Here is an 8,256-nt window from a genome sequence, read left to right as displayed (position 1 = left end):
ATAAATAACACAATTTTCCATTTCCAAAGTTTCTTGTATTGATTATTTGTGGTAGTTTATTATTTTAAATTTATTGCTGGTATGTCTGATCAGGGAATGTCAGCACCACCACATTTTTTGCCGGTTCCCGGTGAACCAGCTATTCCCTGGAAAAGATGGAAGAATACATTTTTCACTTATTTACTAGCAATTGGTGGGGATAAGTATGGTCCCTTAAGAAGACAAGCAATTTTGTTGCATTACTTGGGGACTGAGGGTAGAAGAATATACGATGACTTACCTGAAATTTCTTTGGGAATTGGGAATGGACATCCAATTAATGTTTATGACATGTCTCTTATGATGTTGGAGAAACATTTTACTCCTAAGTTAAATGTAGTTTTTGAACGACATAGATTTTTCTGTCGCTCACAATCCAAAGATGAGGATATCATAAACTATGTAGCTGCTTTACGAGGGCTATCAGTAACTTGTGAATTTCAGGGTTTAATGGAATCTTTAATTCGTGCTCAAATTGTTAGATGCACGAAAAACAAAAAGATCAGGGAGAGACTTTTATCCTTGGACCCATCACCCAACCCTTGAAGCTATTCAAATCGCAAGGAGTATGGAGAATAGTGATGTTTGGTTAAAAGAGATTGATATTGGGAAGCCAAGCAACAAAGTATCAGAAAAAGATGTTGTTGCAATCGATGTAGAGGAAGTAAAAGCCAAGAAAGAAATTAAGATTTTTGAAAATAAGGCTGGTACAAATAAGTTGCCTGAGAGAAGGACAATTATTTGTTATAGATGTGGTGGACCAGGGCATATTGCCATGAGTCCAACCTGTGGAGCAAGGAATTCAATTTGTAGAACTTGTTGAAGGAGGGGCCACTTAGCTAAAATGTGTGGAACGAAATTGCGACCTGTGCACCAATCTAATGTTAGGGTGATAGAAAATCTTGGTGAGATACATGAAGATGGGATTGTTGCAATTGATGAATGTGATATTTTTAAAGAAACCAGTAATGACAATGTAGTTGAGTGTCATAATGTTGATAGTACTAATGGTAATGAGGTAAAAAGAGAAAGCACTGACAAATTGGAAAAGCCACATTGTGATGTCATGATTGGAAAATCAGTAGTAAGGGTCCTAGTTGATTCTGGAAGTCTATTTACTATTATTAGTAAAACAGTTTTCATAGAACAACTAAAAGGACGAATGAATGATCTTCTACGGTAACCTTATACTTTTTTATACGTTTTTATTTAACAGACTCTCCAAAACGTCAATAAAATAATCAAATGTGGGTACCCATGTGTTCACATAAACAATCATTGATTTAAACCAATAGTCTCCTTCGTTCTCTCCCATAACTAACTCACCCTTGTGCCTCTCAGAGCTGCATAACTCAAGTTTTTAAACCATAAGGCAGCTGCCTTACTTGTGTCTACTTTGTCATTCCTCGATTCTTCCTAGATGTATCCCAACCTCTTTGTCTCTAATGTGGCATTAAATAACCTGCTGTTCTTTTACCCTTCAATAAATCTATCCACTTATAAGTATGACCTTAAGCTTGATACGCCTCCACTATGCTCTGTTTTACTACCTTCGCTTTTTACATCTATTTATCAATTGCCGATCTTAACATTCCCGCACAGCGCTCATCCACCCTCGTACCTGCCAGGATAGTTTAACGGCTCAATCTTCACATCTCGTGAGCAAGAAAGTTACTCCCCCCATTACAATACTAGGTATTTAAACTGAACTAGTGTGTCAACGTCCCTCCCTCATGCGTGCGTGGTCTCGTTGGTCACCTGATCTACACCACTGCCGCTTCGCAATTCCCCATATAGCTCGATGAAACAACTACTGCTCCCACAGGGCATCATTCAGTATCAACCCGGTGCTTATTGAAACATTGTGTTATCTACGGTAAAACAACAAAATTACATTAGTGCATTGTTACAAATTCAATTAAAGCTTATTAGTGCAAATTCTGTGTTCTGCTTGTCCCCGTACTCGTTCAAAGAACCTGATATTTTTCGCCATCAGTGTGGATAGCAATGATGAAGCCTTTAGTCTGTTTAAACCACTTTCAATGTTCAGGTGCAAACCATGGTTGGGGCAATCAATCATGACAAATGTTCTAAGAAGTGATGGAATGCACACCTTCTTTTCAATAATAGTTAACGTTAATCCTGAGATCCTCCAAGAGTGCGTGCTTACTGGAATTGTGCTTGCCCTAAAGCACGTTGATAATACTATGAAATGAACGGGCGATATTCACGTCCCTGAACCAGTAGCACAGCTTAATGAACAAATACACATTATTTTAAAGTTAATCAATTTTTCAGTCAATTCGTCAATGCTTATATACAAGTTCCTCTTTTGAAGCTCAACTCCACTTCATCCACACATGATGGAGCATGCTATTTTCAAAGTTTCAAGTGTTGATGATGTGACCATCCGGACCTCTATCAAAAACACGACAAACGCATAATTCATCCTTGGCATGTTCTTTATTTCACCCAATGAATTTCGGACTGCAAGAGTCCTTCCTCAGGGGTAGCTACAAGTGAAACAGTTCACCATTAGTGTTTGCTTATGCGTAACCGTATACTTTTTTATACATTTTTATTTAACAGACTCTCCAAAACGTCAATAAAATAATCAAATGTGGGTACACATGTGTTCACATAAACAATCATTGATTTAAAGCAATAGTTATCTCTGCCAAGAGCTCCTCTTTTGTGGCTCACATCCTAGGAAACCTAGGGTTGCTGGATGTCCCCTGTCCATTAAATGTTTTCAGCTCCTGATCCACCCATTGATGATGTCTTCAGAAAGTCTGTTTTGTATCCACGAATTCCTTAACGCCCAGTATCCAACTTTGGATCCTTAAGAAATGTCTGATTCAGAGAAGCGATGGTGCCTAGACTTTAGTAAAAGCTCTCTTCTCTTCTGATGTCATAAAAATGTATTCTTCATCAGATAGTATTGCTGGCCGCACAAATGTGACATATGAGAAGACTTTGCCTCAGAACCTAAAAATAAATAAGTAGAAGCGCCTATGTGCCAAACTCTCCCTTCTGGAGGCGCCCCAGCCTTTGAAGTACAGACTAGACTTTTCCTATTGAAGCAGGACCACGCCTGGATTGCGTGTGGCTTATCTCTGTTGGGAGTGGCAAAGTGGGCAGAAAAAAAACAATGGACTGGAATGTGGCTCAAGTAGTTACCAGTGGTTGATATTAATTAAAGCATTTCACCCATCATGTTTTGCTAAGAATGTTCCTTATTCATGAAAGTATAGGTTAAAAAGGAAAACACCATAGCATAGCACCCTGTTCCCAAACTTTGCGCTTTTGGATGTTTTTACTCCGTGTTTGTGGCAAATGTCTTACATTTTAAGCTTTGTGAAACTCATTTCTTTCACAAAACCTTGGGTCCCAGAGTAGTGTGCTACTCGCCCTAAAGTGCTTCAACTCCTCGTCAGGGGTAATAGGCACTACATAAATATAGTTAAAATATGCCTATTCTGCCATTCCCCCTGGATATGAGAAACACACAACTTTTTATATCAATCTTGAGGTGGCAGTCAATGCTTGAAAGAGGGTAAAGGGTGGTAGTGCTTGCTTACATTAATATTCCGATTAGGGCATAACTTGTCTGACTAAAAGACGATAGTCCTGCTGAGCACTGCTGGTGCCATTGCTTCAGTGTCAGAAAGTCCAGAGGAACCTATGCCTTTGATTATAAAAATGAAGTACAAATCCAAGAATTCAAAGATTAGTAGGCTAAAAATACTTGGAAAAGCTAAAGGTACAGCACATGAATTTAGTGTAATGAGCCATCTTTATGAATTCTCAATATCAATCTGGGAGGCATCTCTCTAATAATGATATGCAACGCTTATGTCAAAGTCAAAGTCAAAAGATCTTTATTCGGATATAAAAAACCATTCATAAAAGTACAGGTAAATCACAACAATTCATCATAATAAAAACGATAAGACAATCATTTAAAAAACTGATAAAAGGTGGCACAATTGATTTCATAAAATAGCATTCCAGTGGCATTATTTTAATATACAATGTATAATATGTTTAGCCAGGCTTATACTACAATAGAGGTAATACACAAACTAATTAACTATAATATGTGCAAAAATACAGTCGCTAGTGCAAATATACAAGAGTGCAAACTATGCAAAAAAACAGTGCAAACTTTATCAGACCATATTCATTGTTGCTCGAGAACGAACAGCGGATTGGAAACAGCAGCTAACTCTGAAGATTACATCATCTGTACCTAGCATCAATAAATCTCTAAATGCTAATTTAAAATCCATCAGGGCATTTTCTCTAAAATATGGTATTATGTGTAAAAGTGTAAAAGGCTTTGTTTACCACCTAAATTATAGGGACAGCTTAAATTTTCCAAATTTTTATTAAAGCCTATTGGGAAGCAGAGTAGATTTTTAATGCTCCCGTCCCTAAAGCGAAACAACAAACTCCTGTTCCATCTGCCCAATTTTTTCCGCAAGTAGTCCTAAGGCATATTGTTAAACTTACCAAATGTTTCAAGAAGGGGGATATACTTTATAATAGTAGGCTTTACAAGCTCGGTCATTTCCCTCTCCTTTCTGTACTGGTCATACAAAGCCCTTTTTACTAGGTTCTTATGTGAGCAGTCAATAGTTAGGGGAGATGAAAATAGATGCCCCTTCTCCACACTTACTAAGCTTTTCTCAACTGCTCTGAGCCAGGGTATGTAATTAGCCTGCTCGCATTTTAAACAATCCGTTATGATTTTGCGGGTTAAACAGGCTGCAGGATTCCGCCATATTTTCAACCAAAACAAGGCGGGCCTAGATCTTATAAAATCCTCTACATATGGCAGATTCAATTCACTATGACAAACATAAGTTGGAGCAGAAATGACCACCCCCCCAGAACCTTCCTACAGAATCTATTCTCTTCGGTTTGTATGTTGGTACAATTCGAATAGCCCCACACCTCTGCTCCATAGGTTCCTGTTGGTAGGCATTGTGTTTTGTAAATTTGTAGCAGTGGTGTTATAACCTCAGCGTGTTTGGGTTGGCGGAGGCTAATAATGGAATTGATGGCTTTGCCCATTTTGTTCCTCCCGCTGGCAACATGCGGCTGCCAAGATCCAGAATCTGAGAACAACAGACCTAAGTAAGAGGAAGTGCTAGTGCTTTTTAAAACATTATTCCCTGAAACAATATGACAGATTTTATGCTTTTTTGGGCCACAGGACATTAGAAAAGATTTGCTAAAATTAGTGCATAGACCAAGGTCGCCCATATATAAAACAAAGCCTGTTATTAAAATGCGTAATGCATTGGGTGTGTGGCCCATAAGGACAGCATCATCCGCGTAAAGAAGTGCGGGAAGTGGTTTTCTGTTAATATTCGGGACATCACTAGTCAATTTACACAAAGATTTGCTCAGTTCATTTATGTACAAAATAAAAAGTAGGGGGGCCAGAACACAGCCTTGTCTGACCCCCCTGCCAATTAAAATGTCCCCTGAGACTTCACCGTCATTATTTATTCGGACGCGGGCTTTCAAGTCACTATGTAGGTGGGCTAAAAAATAAACAAGTGACTCATCTAACCCATAATTTAGCAAAACAGACCATAAGCGGGAACGATTAATGAAATCAAAAGCTGAACTTAAATCCATAAATCCCAAATACAATGGGGGTTTTTTGGCAATGGTGTATTTAGCCAATATTAAATTTACATTTAATCATTGCCCGACAGTCCCCACATTGCTTCTAAAGCCTAACTGACATGTATGCAAAATCATATTTTCCTCTGCCCAGGTCTCCGCCATATTTTCAACCAAAACAAGGCAGGCCTAGATCTTATAAAATCCTCTACATATGGCAGATTCAATTCACTATGACAAACATAAGTTGGAGCAGAAATGACCACCCCCCCAGAACCTTCCTACAGAATCTATTCTCTTCGGTTTGTATGTTGGTACAATTCGAATAGCCCCACACCTCTGCTCCATAGGTTCCTGTTGGTAGGCATTGTGTTTTGTAAATTTGTAGCAGTGGTGTTATAACCTCAGCGTGTTTGGGTTGGCGGAGGCTAATAATGGAATTGATGGCTTTGCCCATTTTGTTCCTCCCGCTGGCAACATGCGGCTGCCAAGATCCAGAATCTGAGAACAACAGACCTAAGTAAGAGGAAGTGCTAGTGCTTTTTAAAACATTATTCCCTGAAACAATATGACAGATTTTATGCTTTTTTGGGCCACAGGACATTAGAAAAGATTTGCTAAAATTAGTGCATAGACCAAGGTCGCCCATATATAAAACAAAGCCTGTTATTAAAATGCGTAATGCATTGGGTGTGTGGCCCATAAGGACAGCATCATCCGCGTAAAGAAGTGCGGGAAGTGGTTTTCTGTTAATATTCGGGACATCACTAGTCAATTTACACAAAGATTTGCTCAGTTCATTTATGTACAAAATAAAAAGTAGGGGGGCCAGAACACAGCCTTGTCTGACCCCACTGCCAATTAAAATGTCCCCTGAGACTTCACCGTCATTATTTATTCGGACGCGGGCTTTCAAGTCACTATGTAGGTGGGCTAAAAAATAAACAAGTGACTCATCTAACCCATAATTTAGCAAAACAGACCATAAGCGGGAACGATTAATGAAATCAAAAGCTGAACTTAAATCCATAAATCCCAAATACAATGGGGGTTTTTTGGCAATGGTGTATTTAGCCAATATTAAATTTACATTTAATCATTGCCCGACAGTCCCCACATTGCTTCTAAAGCCTAACTGACATGTATGCAAAATCATATTTTCCTCTGCCCAGGTCTCCGCCATATTTTCAACCAAAACAAGGCAGGCCTAGATCTTATAAAATCCTCTACATATGGCAGATTCAATTCACTATGACAAACATAAGTTGGAGCAGAAATGACCACCCCCCCCAGAACCTTCCTACAGAATCTATTCTCTTCGGTTTGTATGTTGGTACAATTCGAATAGCCCCACACCTCTGCTCCATAGGTTCCTGTTGGTAGGCATTGTGTTTTGTAAATTTGTAGCAGTGGTGTTATAACCTCAGCGTGTTTGGGTTGGCGGAGGCTAATAATGGAATTGATGGCTTTGCCCATTTTGTTCCTCCCGCTGGCAACATGCGGCTGCCAAGATCCAGAATCTGAGAACAACAGACCTAAGTAAGGGGAAGTGCTAGTGCTTTTTAAAACATTATTCCCTGAAACAATATGACAGATTTTATGCTTTTTTGGGCCACAGGACATTAGAAAAGATTTGCTAAAATTAGTGCATAGACCAAGGTCGCCCATATATAAAACAAAGCCTGTTATTAAAGTGCGTAATGCATTGGGTGTGTGGCCCATAAGGACAGCATCATCCGCGTAAAGAAGTGCGGGAAGTGGTTTTCTGTTAATATTCGGGACATCACTAGTCAATTTACACAAAGATTTGCTCAGTTCATTTATGTACAAAATAAAAAGCAGGGGGGCCAGAACACAGCCTTGTCTGACCCCCCTGCCAATTAAAATGTCCCCTGAGACTTCACCGTCATTATTTATTCGGACGCGGGCTTTCAAGTCACTATGTAGGTGGGCTAAAAAAATAAACAAGTGACTCATCTAACCCATAATTTAGCAAAACAGACCATAAGCGGGAACGATTAACGAAATCAAAAGCTGAACTTAAATCCATAAATCCCAAATACAATGGGGGTTTTTTGGCAATGGTGTATTTAGCCAATATTAAATTTACATTTAATCATTGCCCGACAGTCCCCACATTGCTTCTAAAGCCTAACTGACATGTATGCAAAATCATATTTTCCTCTGCCCAGGTCTTGATCTTGTTAAAAATAACCCTACCTAAAATCTTCAAGGTGTTGTCTATTAGGGATATGGGACGATAACAGCCAGGGTCTAGTCTATCGCCTTTCTTAAAGATTGGCACGATAATGCTGTTTGACCAGGTTACCAGGATTTGGCGGTTAGATAAATTATTAAAAACATTGCACAATAAAGGTGACCAAAAATCGGGTTCCGATTTAATTTGGTCGATGGATAATCCATCGGGCCAGGTGCTTTATTACTTGCACTTTGGGAGATAGCATCTTCCACCTCCGTTATTGAGATGTTCAATGCCGTAGAGGGGTAATGTATTTCAGTTAATGGGTGTGGTGCAGCGTAAATGCTTGGGAAATGGTCCACCCACCTATCACCAGA

This window comes from Lissotriton vulgaris, unplaced genomic scaffold (genome assembly GCF_964263255.1).
Source record: "Lissotriton vulgaris unplaced genomic scaffold, aLisVul1.2 SCAFFOLD_2113, whole genome shotgun sequence".
In the NCBI taxonomy this organism is placed as follows: Eukaryota; Metazoa; Chordata; class Amphibia; order Caudata; family Salamandridae; genus Lissotriton; species Lissotriton vulgaris.
The sequence above is the reverse complement of the archived record's forward strand: the minus strand, read 5'-3'. Positions refer to the sequence as shown.